The sequence below is a fragment of the Choloepus didactylus genome, chromosome 1 (assembly GCF_015220235.1).
Source record: "Choloepus didactylus isolate mChoDid1 chromosome 1, mChoDid1.pri, whole genome shotgun sequence".
NCBI classification, from domain to species: domain Eukaryota; kingdom Metazoa; phylum Chordata; class Mammalia; order Pilosa; family Megalonychidae; genus Choloepus; species Choloepus didactylus.
This window is the reverse complement of record NC_051307.1, coordinates 164,719,811-164,734,231: the sequence shown is the minus strand read 5'-3', so window position 1 is coordinate 164,734,231 and position 14,421 is coordinate 164,719,811. Positions and strand designations below refer to the sequence as shown.

At 38.1% G+C, this 14,421-nt stretch overlaps 1 protein-coding gene and 1 pseudogene across 1 annotated transcript in view; one reads left to right on the top strand and one right to left on the bottom strand.

Annotated features, from left to right (window-relative positions):
- The window catches only part of CPNE4 (copine 4), a 553,047-nt gene that overhangs the window by 478,627 nt on the left and 59,999 nt on the right, over positions 1-14,421 (bottom strand). The gene's annotated exons all lie outside the window — the stretch shown is intronic.
- Positions 7,472-8,250, top strand: LOC119540961 (annotated as a pseudogene).

Below are 14,421 nucleotides of genomic sequence, written 5' to 3'. Positions count from 1 at the left end.
AATGACATGATTCTATATGTAGGAAATCCAGAAAAATCTACAGCAAAGCTACTAGAACTAGTCAATGAATATAGCAAAGTAGCAGGCTACAAGATCAACACGCAAAAATCTGTAGTGTTCCTATACACAAGTAATGTGCAACAAGAGGAGGAAATCAAGAAAAAAATCCCATTTACAATAGCAACCAAAAGAATCAAGTACTTAGGAATAAACTTAACCAAGGACACAAAAGACCTTTACATAGAAAACTGTAAGAAACTGCTAAAAGAAATTGAACAAGACCTGAAAAAATGGAAGAACATACCATGTTCATGGATTGGAAGACTAAATATAGTTAAGATGGCAATTTTACCTAAACTGATTTACAGATTCAATGCAATACCAATTCAAATCCCAACAACTTACTTTACAGAAATAGAAAAACCAATAACTAAATTTATTTGGAAGGGTAAGATGCCCCGAATAGCCAAAAATGTCTTGAGAAAGAGGAGTGAAGTGGGAGGTCTCACACTACCTGACTTTGAAGCATATTACAAAGCTACAGTGCTCAAAACAGCATGGTACTGGCATAAGGACAGATATACTGATCAATGGAATCGAATTGAGTGTTCAGAAGTAGACCCTCACATCTATGGACAACTGATCTTTGATAAGGCAGTGAAGCCGAAGCAACTGGGAAAGAGCAGCCTGTTCAATAAATGGTGTTTGGAGAACTGGATATCCATTTCCAAAAGAATGAAAGAGGATGTCCATCTCACACCTTATACCAAAATTAACTCAAAGTGGATCAAAGACCTAAACATTAGCACCAAGACCAGAAAACTCTTAGAAGAAAATGTAGGGCAATATCTTAAAGATCTTGTGAAAGGAGGTGGTTTCTTAGACCTCACACCCAAGGCACGAGCAACCAAAGAACAAACAGACAAATGGGATCTCCTCAAAATTAAACACTTTTGTACAGCAAAGGACTTTGTCAGAAAAGTAAAAAGGCAACCTACACAATGGGAGATGATATTTGGAAACCACATATCAGATAAGGGTTTAATATCCCGAATATATAAAGGAATCCTGCATCTCAACAACAGAAAGACAAACAATCCAATTAAAAAATGGGCAAAAGACATGAACAGACATTTTTCTGAAGAGGAAATACAAATGGTTCAAAAGCATATGAAAAAATGCTCAACTTCACTGGCTATTAAGGAAATGCAAATTAAAACCACAATGAGATATCATCTCACACCTACCAGAATGGCCATTATCCAAAAAACAGAAAATGACAAGTGCTGGAGAGGATGTGGAGAAAGAAGCACACTTATTCATTGTTGGTGGGAATGTAGAATGGTGCAACCACTCTGGAAGACAGTATGGAGGTTCTTCAGGAAGCTAAATATAGATTTGCCATATGACCCAGCTATTCCATTGCTGGGTATATACTCAGAGGAACTGAAACTTAAGACACAAACAGACATTTGTAAACCAATGTTTATTGCAGCATTATTCACAATTGCCAAGAGATGGAAACAGCCCAAATGTCCATCAAAGGACGAGTGGATAAACAAACTGGTATATACACATGATGGAATATTATGCAGCTGTAAGACAGAACAAAGACATGGATCATGTAATAATGTGGATGAACCTTGAGGACATTATGTTGAGTGAAGTTAGCCAGAAACAAAAGGACAGATTCTGTATGGTCTCACTAATATGAACAGACATTAATGAACAAACTTTGGGAGTTAAAAGCTGACAACACAGGTGACCAGGAGATAGAAAGAGGGCAGAGATCAGCCATTTGATGCTGAAGGACTACAGAATGTTTAGGATTGATTGCATAGATCCAGAAATAGATAGCATAATACTGTGTGATGGTAGCACGGTATTGTAAGTACACTCACCAAAGATGTCTGTGAGTAAAGCTGAAAGAGGTGGGATAGGAGAATGTATGACACCAGAGGAAAAGATAGATGATAAAGACCGGAACTGTATAACGTGGCAAAAACTGGAGTGGCCAATGACTGTTACTAAATATACAAATATAAAAATGTTTTTGCATGTGGGAAAGCAAATGAATGTCAACCATGTAGAAATTTGAAAAAGGGATGGTATTCAGGAAAAAACATAATCAAAGCAAACTGGAGTTTATGGTCAACAGTAACACTGTAATAAACCTCCATTAAATGTAACAAAGGCAATACGCTAATGCTAAATGTATATGAGAAGGGGATATAGGGGAGTAATATGGGATTCTTGGTAGTGGTGTCATTTGCTGTCCTTAGTAGTATATTGTATTGTATGACATGTTATTTTTCTTTTTATCATTTTTTCTTATTGCTAAAAAAAAACAAAACAATTTTTCTTGTAGTAATCAGTATGTTCAAATGCTGATTGTGGTGATAAATGTACAACTTTATGATGATACCATGAACAACTGATTGTACACTGTGGATAAATGTATGGTATGTGAATATAACTCTATAAAATTGTAGGAAAATATATATATAGGAGTAAAAGTGTTGGAGAAAACATGGTGAGAGGGATGATGCCTTACCAATATGGACTAACTACAATGTGTAAACTCAGAATTGAATCTTAGAACATAGCCTAACATGGACACAATAATTGTAATAGTCCCTAGATTGTAAGCTCTTACAGCAGTTAACTCTATCCCTGAATTGTAAGGCCTATCTCTAAACTTTGAGATGCTGATCCCCTAGCATATGTTGTCACAAACATTGGGACTGGCGGTTTGATGTGCTGAGCCCTCGAGCACGGGACTTGCCCTTATGAAGCTCATTACCACAAAGGAGAGTCTAAAGTTGTATGCAATGGTGCCTAAGAGTCTCCCCCTGAGTACCTCTTTGTTGCTCAGATGTGGCCCTCTCTCTCTCTAACTGAGCCATCTCCACAGGTGAACTCGCTGCCCTTTCCCCTACGTGGGACCCAACTCCCAGGGGTGTAAATCTCCCTGGCAACGCAGAGTATGACTCCCGGGGATGAATGTGGACCTGGCATCGTGGGACTGAGAGTATCTTCTTGACCAAAAGGGGGATGCAAAGTGAGACGAAATAGTTTCAGTGGCTGAGAGATTCCAAATGGAGTCGAGAGGTCACGCTGGTGGACATTCTTATGCACTATATAGATAACACCTCTTAGGCTTTAATGTATTGGAATAGCTAGAAGTAAATACCTGAAACTACCAAACTCCAACCCAGCAGTCTGGACTCCTGAAGACAATTATATAATAATGTAGATTACAAGGGGTGACAGTGTGATTGTGAAGACCTTGTGGATCACACTCCCTTTATCTAGTGTATGGATGAGTGGAGGAACGGGGATAAAAACTAAAGGACAAATGGGGTGGGATGGGGGGACGATTTGGGTGTTTTTTTTCACTTTTATGTTTTATTCTTGTTGTGGTTCTTTCTGATGTAAGGAAAATGTTCAGAGATAGATTGTGGTGATGAATGCATAACTATGTTATCATACTGTGGACAGTGAATTGTATATCATGGATGATTGTATGGTGTGTGAATGTATTTCAATAAAACTGAATTTAATTAAAAAAAAAAAAAAAGAATACAGAGCTGGAGCAAATGCCAATACCCTGTGACATTGTGCCCCCTTTTAAATAAAGAGATGGCATTACTAGGGACATAGAATGATGGCCCTTTCTGTTGGAATTCCAAAGGAGAAACACTGGTCCCACAGGAAGCTGCTGTTGGCATGGAAAAAAAGGAATTCCCTCACATTTGAAAAGAATCCTCCTCCAGTGTCAAAGGGCAAAGAGGCTATTCTTACAGCCCAGACCAAGGCAGATGATAGATCAAAAGAAGACAAAGGGAGAATGCCAAATGGTACAAGGGGACTCAAGTCCTAAATATCTTTAATCTGAAGTAGCTCAAGAGTAGGCCAGAGGTGACCTGGGTTCTCATCCTGCCTTTGTCCCTCTCTCCCCAGGTGACCTTGGACAAATCAATCACACATTTCTGAGGCTCTGTTTCCTCCTCCGTAAATGGGAGGGTTGGGCCAGACATTGCAAAAGGGCCTATCACAGGTCTACAATTCTGGTATCACTGGTCTCAAAGAAAGCATGGTGAGAAAGCACTAACATAATGAGTTATACTGCTGATCTTTCCTTAATCCTCAGCTTTCTTATGTACTTTTTTAAAAAAAGGAGTATTGGAGATTACAAAGGTCAATAACCCAGGTGAAGTCTCACCTTCTTCCCCATCAGTCTACACTCACCCTTAATCCCAACTATTTATAACTGTAGGGAGGAATTTAGCACCAACTCACACTGCATCTGGCTGAATTGGAGAAAAATAATTTCATATAACTGCTTAGTGCCATCACAGTCATTTAAAAATCTACTACAAACTGAGTGAAGAAGGAAAAAAAAGGCAGGAGATAGGAGTTGTTCCAATTGAACTAGACAAAGAATGGATTAAGGGTAGACAGAGTTCTCAGATGTGTTCAAGAAAATTTTAGGTGATCTTGAAAGAATTTCTGTGATTTCAAAGTTCTACCCAGCCCCTATTTAATGGTTTTATTGTTTTTCTTCTTCTCCCCACTGAGTCCACCTAAATGCAAGATTAAAAAAAAAAGTCAATAATTTTTCCCACCAAGAATTCAAAGTAATGGTAATAATAAATAATAGAAATAATTAATGATGATGATGATGTTGAAAATGATATCTGGCATTTATATAGTCCCTGGTATGAACCAGGCATCATTCTAAATGCTTTGCATATATTAATTGATTTATTCTTCAAGACCACACTGAAAGGTAAATATTATTATCATCCCTATTTGCAGACAAGGGAACTAAGGTTCAAAAAGTAATTTGCTCAAGGTCTGCCAGGCAGTAAACAGCAGAGCTGGGATTCAAACCCAGGCATTTGATTCTGGAATCAAGGCTCTCAACCACTATGCTGAACAGCTTCTCCCCACATGCGAATATGTTCATTCCAAAGAAATCAGAAAGAAATGGTTTAAAAGGTTAAAACACTGGAGGGAACCAGTATGAATTTTAATCTCTAAGGCCAATTTTATCTGTATATCTACTTAACAATTACCTTGGAAAAATAGGAATGTCAAAAGCACTTATTTTTTCAAAAGAAATTGGTTCACTGGGCACAGCATTGATTTTTTTTCCACAGGAATTCAGCATAGATTAGCAAGGTGCCAAGTCCCAAAACGTGCATTCTTTGGGCTCCTTATCCCAAGTATTCCAAATATGTTATCCCAAACTACAGGGCCTGACCAGTTGCTTTGAGTTGTCATGGCAACCAGAGTCAGCAGAGATGTCCCCATGAAAACAGATATGGCTGTCATTAAAAGCCTGTTGTGGTAGAAAGGAGGTATTTGGAGAGAATTTCTCCTATGAGAAACCTTTCACTTTGGGAAGATAAACACCCTTGTTTTTGTCAGAAGTTTATGTACTCAGATCCTGTTAACACAGTTGTTTCTTTCCGTTTTTTCTCCATGGAAGAAGTTTAAGAGGGTCCTTAACTTCTACTTCCTTCCCAGCTATACAATGTATATTGTGTAGTATATATTGTGTAGTGCCTATATATAAAACCTATATATGTGTATGTATATGTCCACATGCATACACATACATAAATAAATGTACATACAGATATAAGTAAATGCACATACGTATGACAACTGCCATACACAAACACACGCCCTTAACACACACAAACACATTGACTTCCCAACCACTCCTCACCATGGCTCTCTTGGCTCAAATGTTTGTGACAGACAATCTGTTCCTCTGAAAGCAGATTCAGCTGAGAAATGACACCAAGCAGCTTTTTTTTAATCTCAGATTTGATCCGATTCATTAACGCTACCTCTGGCAGGAAAAAAAAGTCTCAGCTCACCCCTCCCCTCCCCTATGCTATGTCAACAGGGCCAGACCTGCCTGCCCTTTGTTTCCCTGGTACCTCAGACTGTTCAAAAGGGATTGCAAGAGAACCATCAATTATATTTTCAAAAGTTATATCATTAATTTTTAGCAGTGGTTTTGAAACTATCATCAAATTGGGACTGGGGCTTTGGAGAACTTAGTAAAACACCTCATGCAAAGAGAGACTTGTCTGCCAAATTTTAATTAGGTTGTGGAGTTTGAACAAGATGGCTTGTAAATGTTCCTTTCAACTCTGAGTCTGTAAGTCAAGGGAACCCAGTCAAAGTCATGAGGAACTGTTCTGGTTTGCTAATACTGCCATTATGCAGAATACCAGAAATGGATTGGCTTTTATAAAGGCGGTTTATTTGGTTACAAATTTACAGTTCTGAAGTCTTAAAAGTGTCCAAACTAAGGCATCAACAAGAGAATACCTTTACTGAAGAATGGCCAATAGCATCCAGAACACCTCTGTGAGCAGGGAAGGCACGTGGCTGGCATCTGCTGTTCCTTTGCTCCTGTGTTGCATTTTAAAATGGCATTCTCCAAAATGTCTCTGGGCTTGTCTCTCTTAGCTTCTCCAGTGCAAACTGTGGGCTAACATCTTCCAATGTCTCCAAGCATCTGCTTTCAATGATTGTCTCCAAAATGTCTCTCTCAGCTGTTCTTGGGGGCATTTTGTCCTCTCAACTTCTCCGGAGCAAACTCTGGGCTAGCACCTCAAAGTGTCATCAAGCATGTGGGTCTCCTGGCTTAGCACATCCCAGGCATTTTCGTGTCTTGGTTCTCTGTGTGAACTCCCTTTAAAGGACTCCAGTAAACTAATCAAGACCTATCCTGAATGGGCAGAGTCAAATCTCCATGGAAGCATCCAATCAAGAGGTCACACCCTAATCAAAAGATTAATGACTCTGCCCCCACAAGATTGCGTTAAAGGATATGGCTTTTTGGGGGACATAATATATCCAAACTGGCACAGGAACAATAATAAACAACAGGAAAATCAGCCTGCAGGAAATAGACAGGTTTTCATAATGTGACAGAAAAACACTGGATGACAGCAGGAAGGCTCTGCCCCTCACTGTAGTGAGAGATCCTGAGGGCCTCCTAGGATCTCCTAGGAAGACTGACTTCCCTAGAGGTCCATTCTGTCCACTTTGAGAATGAGGGGATTAGACTCAAATACACCATGGCCTCTTCCAGTGCTACCAGTCTAGGCTTCTGTGCAAACATTCTAGAGCTATGACATGCCCCGGGTGTAGCTGGATCCAACCTCTTCAGTCCAGTCCATCTCATATCCAGGGAAATCCTCTCACACTACTTCTGAAGGCCCCAAATGTCTACACTGCAAAAATAAACACCCTGAAATAGACACATATAGAAGGGAAAAGCAAGGTGACCCCAAAAAGAACCTGGAAGCTCTGTACCTGTTGATATCCTAAGGGACTTTGTAAAGTTAGGAAACTAGGGTGCAGAATTGCACGTTTTCAGTGTTTCTTTTGGTACATATAGTTATATACATGTGCCCCACCACTGCCACGTGCACCGAAGATGGCTGTTACTGTGGGTGTGGGAAGGTTGCTCCGGGCTTTGATTGTACAACAGTGGGTGCCATTTCTTGGAGTGTTTCAGCTTCTGCAGCCCTTAGACCTGCTGCTTCTGGAAGAAAATGACTGGCAAACGTAGTGTGGTCTGGTTACGGTCAAGCAAAATTTGCCTGCAGCACCAGTTCTTCAAACTATGTTCCTATTGTCACCCAGCATGCACCCTATTTCAAAGGGTACAGCTGTTGTCACTGGAGAGTTCAAAGAACTAAGCCTTGATCACTTTAAGGGGAAATATTTGTTGTTTTCTTCTATCCTCTGGATTTCACCTTTGTGTGTCCTACAGAAATTGTTGCTTTTGGTGACAAAGCCAATGGGTTTCATGATGTGAGCTATGAAGTCCTTTCTGTTTCTGTGGATTCCCACTTCAGCCATCTTGCCTGGATAAATACACCAAGGAAGAATGATGGTTTGGACCACATGAACATCGCACTCTTGTCAGATTTAACTAAACAAATATCCCAAGACTACGGTGTGCTATTAGAAGGTGCTGGTCTTGCACAAAAAGGTCTCTTCATAACTGACCCCAATGGAGTCATCAAGCATTTGAGTGTCAGTGATCTCCCAGTGGGCCAATGCGTGGAAGAGACTGTTCACTTGGTGAAGGCATTCCTGTTTGTGGGGACCCGTGGAGAAGTCTTCCCGGCAAACTGGACACTGGATTCTCCTACAATCAAGCCAAATCCAACTGCTTCCAAAGAATAGTTTGAGGAAGTGAATCAGTAGATCACCCTGCGAACACCTGCAGCTTCTCACTTCTCACACAAGAGAAGAACAACAAGTTGGAACCCACTTTTAGCATTTCAAAGATGATTGTTTCTAGAAGGCAGGAAAAAACTATTATGCTTATATTCATAAATATTACTTTATGTTTTCGTAACATTTGCTAAGGCTTTTTAAACTTGGTTACTTGCTAATCTGAGTCCTTTATTTGTAACATCCTAATGGCTGGCTTTTTTCTGTAGAATGCCTGTTTCACCTACTTCTTGGATCATGTCTTCAGTGGGAAAAGGAAACACTCTTCTTTCTTAGCCTTACTTGAACCTCTGTGTACACCAAAGTAGTACAGCAAACCTTTAAAGCTTGTGATCAAGGGTCCTGAAATTTACTTCTTTAATTTCTTTGTATTAAACTGAATTTTCTTTTAAGGTATCAAAGATCATGTTTAAATTTTTAGCATCAGCTGTCTAAATTTAACTCCTACAATGAATGTGTACGTGATTGAAACAAATGTGAATTGCGTTTAAAACACTTAGGGTAGCAAAGTGACATACCTGATCATACATGATCCCACCCAAGATCTGTAGTTTACATAGTTATTTTACTTATTTTATTCGTTAGTTAACTTAGTGTCTATATATTTCTAGATATTTAGTGGATGTAATTATAAAATATATTTATTGAATCGAGGGATTGCATTTTGGAATTATTATAATTTCTTTCTTGAAATGTTCCATGGGAAGTATACAATAAAAAATAAACCTAGTTTAAAAAAAAAAAAATTATAAACATATATCTACAAGTGTTAACATTTATATATAGTATGCTAGAATTTATCCAACAGCTATACCAGGTTATGAAGAAATGGCATATGAATAAGGATATTTATTAGAGCATGGCTTGCAATAACAAAAATGAATGAGTGAGAGAATGAATGAATTTAAATGTTCCCTGAAAAGAGATAGATAAGATAGATCATAACATATCCATACTAAGCAGCTGTGACAAAGAATGAAGTAAACTTGTATATGATGATTAAAAAAAAAAATATCCAAGATATACTGATAGGTGAAAAAAATCTTAATGCTCTGTCACTGTAAGTGTTTTCTTATTTTTAAGGGAATATTCTCTCCTCTCTTTCCCATCCCCTCTCCTATATGATAACATTCTATCTTTGGAGTATATTTAGAAAGATCACAAGTAACTAGCAATAGAGGTTGCATCTGGGGATAGGGGACTGGCATCCTGGGTGGAAAGGCGAGTTATTTTTATAAGCTTAATTTTTTTATATACTATAACTAGGGTTTATTTGTCCAAACAAAAAAAAAAAAAAAAGAAAAGAAAAAAAAGCTTCACACAAAAAAAAACCCAAGCAAACAAAAGGAAACTTTCAACAGTGACCACAGAAAATCTCTATAAAGATCACCTAAGCTAAGCTATCTTCCCTTTTAAGAAATCACCCTGTGTGCAGCAATTTGGCTCTGGGGACTCTCTTAGCATGAGGGGTTTTCCTTAAAAAAGAGAGTGAAAGGGATGAGTAGAAGAGGGAAAGAAGAGAAGAGAGAAGAGACTCCTTCCCCTGAAGTAGTCTCCTGAGGTGAATGTCAAAAAATTACATCTAGCATAAGTCTCCACAATACCCAAGAGGAAAAGTAATTACAGGAAACTCAGGGGGGAAAAATCATACAAATGATTAAGGAAATTACTTCTGAGTTAAAGCCAAAGGAAATGGCCTGATTGTGTAATAGCTGATGAAGAATTTGGCAATTGGCTTCTAAATACCTGAAAAGGAGAAAGAGCCCAAATATTCAACACTAAAAAATTAAAAAGTGATAAAGGAAAAAAAAAATCATTATTCTGGATAAACTCACTTTACATTAAACTGACTTCATTCATTTCCCCAACAGCTTTATAAAGATGCAAATATGAACTAAAAGTACCCAATTCTGTCCAGCAATAATATTCAAGTATCCCAGAATCAGAGAGGTAAAGTGAAGGCACCACTGGGTGAGAGGAAGACCTCAGTCTCCTATTTTATGTGAGAAATTGACACCAGCAGAGAATGAATGGATGAAAAGTGCCACTTTCTGCAAAGTTGCACTTTAATAGTTTAATGAGTAGACAAGTCTACTTCTTAAAGAAGAAGACATCTTTACCACACAGGGTAATGATTAGACTAAGCAAGACACTTTGTCATTACAGTAATAAACAGGACACAGTAATAATTAGCAATCACATCTTCTTTTAGGGACATGGAAGGTAGCACAAGATAAGAGAAGCTGACACCTCACACAGGACCTGTAACTAAAATGCCATCCTATGCTGAAGATCCAAACAATTCATATTTGATAATAAATCACGCAAGGGAGAAACTATCCACCCACCCACCCCCACACAATTTCACAGACACCACAGCTATGCTATTTCATTTCAGGCATCTCCTCTAGACGGTTGTTTAAATTGCCCATTGTATGATTACTAAAAGCTCTGGAAACTTACTACATCTATATCCCTTAGCTTCATCTACTAAGGGAGACTATGAGATAAATTATCTTACTATCAAAACCTTATTTACTGTCGCATGATATTTCTGTAAACCTACAACTTCGCTAATAAAAAATAATAGTACTTCTGTAATATCCTCATTTAATACCAGCCTATATTTAAATCTCCCAATTGTCCCTCAAAGGTTTTTATATCTGAGTATTTAAAAATCAAGATCCGATCAAGTATCATGCATTATTCCTGGTTGAGATGTCTGTGTATTTCCTTTTAATCTAGAATATTTCAACACTGATTTATTAGAGACCAGACCAGTGCCTTGTACCAAGCCCCACGGTCTATTTTTATCTGATTTCTTCCTTGTGGTGTTTAACAAATTACTGTGCCTTAGATATAAACTAAAAGTTAGATCTAAGGACCTGCTTAGATTTAGTATAAATAATTTTGGCAAAAATACTTCATAGATAATGTTCTATATGTCATATTGCAATATTGCAACACAGCAAGAGGAACAAAATGTTATTGTGTCCCCCTGTTAATGGTGCTTAATTTGATCACTTAGTGTGGTGATCTCTCTATTGACAAGACATATTGTTCATCTTTATAAATAGCAATAACCTATTGTGGTAGCTGTACCCTAAAGTAACTTCCAATGAGTTGCACACACTTACATAATACTCACCTGTTGAGTGAGGCAGAACCTGTGTTTTGCTTCTAACCAATAGATTACGGCAAAGGTTATCACTCCCTTGATGAGTTTACATTATATGTCAAAAGTGAAGGGATTTAAAAACAAAACTTATCCTTTCAGTTTACTTAACAGATGAGCCCTTCTTAAACTAGTGAAAGTTCTTATGCATATGATGCTTTTCTAGTAAAACCACTTGCAAAGATGTAAATATATTTTCATAAAAGACAAGTTAATGAAATGCCAGAATTCATAAGGATCCAATCAATCCAGAGTTATTTATTGCACACTTCCTATGCACTGTATACAAACACGCACATCATTCACTTGCAAAAAAAAATGAAGGGCTAGATTTAGAAACTGCAGTCAGTAATTGGTTTCTTGAATACGAATATTATATACTGACTTATTACACACAACTTCTTATACCCTTTACCACAATTAGATTTCATAGTTAAAGATCATAACCTTTACTTTATCATTTGTATACTTTATTTCCAAGATTGTTGGTGGCATATTACTAGTATTTGCTTGCATTAATTAGGTTTCTTGCTTATACATTAAAAAATACATGTTGATAGGAAAAAGAGAAAAGATCAATGTTTTACCACACACACACACACACACACACACACACACACATTCACACATGAAATATTCAGGAAACTTTGAATTGGCTTATATGAAACTATCTAGAGGTATTCTGCCCACATTTTAAGCTTCTGTTGAAGTGATGGATAATTAATTTGATTTGATCAAATAAAGCCTCCTAAAGGGGGAAAAATGAAACAAATAATTCCTAATATTTTTAATTGCCTCATCATTTTTATTTTCCAAATCATTTTACCAAATTTTTTTGCTAAAAATAGAAACTAGAAAATGCTGTAACTACACTGATATTGAATGATACTTTGGGTGAGTTTTAGATTTTCTGATTAACAAGCATGAACCTGTAAATACTACATCCTGGGGTACTTGAATCTAAATCTAGGGTATTGAGACTTAACTCCAACATATTTGTCTAAATTTATAACAAAATGATAATATAGTTACACTTACTTTTCTTTAACTGTAGGTCCATTCTTAAAATGTATATAATTTTGCAATTGCAATTTACAACACAGAATCTAGCAGGACTAATTTACATTTACATCATACTGAGACTATTTGATTGCTAGAATGCTACATTGTATCTCTAAGATAGATAGATAGATAGTAGATAGCTATAGATGGATGGATGGAGGGAAGGAGGTAGGGAAGGAAGGAAGGAAGGAAGGAAGGAAGGAAGGAAGGAAGGAGGAAGGAAGGAGCATCCCCTCCAATGCGGGGCTGCAAGAAAAGACGTATGTTGATTAAGCTAATTTATAGAAAAAGACTTCTTTAAAGTTCACAATATGCAGCAAATTCTTGGAATTCCGAAGTCTTCCACTTAAAAATTTATAGTTATAATTTCTTAAATAATTCAAAAACCAATACCCCAGATATAAGTAGAACTTAATTCATTTGAAGTTACTGTAACTGAAAGTGGTAGGCACATTGAGGCCAATGACCCCCGGAGGGCCATAGCCATTTCTTGAATTTGAAAATGAAGGATGAAGTTATATAGACATTTGCCATGGATTTTTTCCCTTTATGTGTGAGAAGCCAAGAAAATATTCCAGAATGCCAGAGATTTTGTTTTCAATACTATTTTCCAGGAGGAAACTGAAAAAGCCTTGTGTAGCTACATTTTCCACCAAAGGCAAGAGCTGCGTAAAATCCTTGGAACCAGCTGATTTATATCCATTAAGTTTAAATGTGCTTGGGGGAGTCAGTGTGTCTTCAGACCACAAATTACCATGCTGCTGTGGATACAGGAGAAGCAGAAGGTATACACCAAGTCAGTCAGGGAATTCTGGCTTCCTGCCAAGAGCAACCAGCAGCACCTTGGCTCTGGCAGCTGATATAGCAATTAAGCTACCTCTATGTAGACATCAGCATCCAAAACAAACGTTCTTCAAAACACTATTCCACGTGCTCCTCATCAGAACAAATCAACCAGGCAGGTATTTTTCCCCTTTCAGTGAAGACGCATGGACATTCTGTTCCTTTCAAAGAACAAGCTGGTGACTGAACCAAGACCCCACAAAGGTCTTCTCTCATCCTACAGTCTTTCCACTGAGCCATACTACCCCTTGACAAAGCTATCCTTTGTATTAGTGTTGAATGGCTTCAAAATACTCTTTCCCATCACCACAGGATGAAAAGTAAAGCTGCACAAGGGTTTCTTTGTGGTTTTAATCCACCAAAAGCAGCAATACTTGTGCATATAGAAAGCAATATGCCATGAGACCCATGTGAATGTTAGAGCTACATCAAGCTTTAGGAGATGAACCAATGCCCCTTTGACAATACTATCCTGCCTTCTTTACAGTTATGGACCAATAGACAAGCTTCTGGTATGAGAAACTATCCCATAAATAGCTATTATTTATTGACTATTTACTGAGCTACCATAGATGTTATCAGCACCATGCCCATGACTCCTTGACCCTGATCTATATCTGTGCGTATCAGCCCAGTTTCCAACTCCCAGCAACTGTCTGTTTCCCAGGATTTTCTGGATTGTGCTCTGCTCACACACATGGCAGGCTAGAGTGCCAGGGAATTAAACCACCCCAGGGGCAGACTTCAACCAATGATTGACAGAAGTTAGTGGGTTAATACCCCAGCCTCCTCTATCCTATAGTGGGATAACCCCGAGGTACATGTTCTATACTGTTTCTGAGTTCCCCAGGGAGAACAAGTTCCAGTTGCTCACAGTGCAATGTCGCTTGAGAATGCATCCTTTATCAGTTCCCTTCCCTTCCTGTCTCACTTTCCCCTTTCTCCTACCAGTATTTCCTGGGATCCCCTCCCAAACTATTTGCTCCCATATTCTTGTCTGAGAGTCTGCCCCTGGGTATCCAGCCAAACACACTGAGTGTTTTACTAGGTACCAGGTTTGA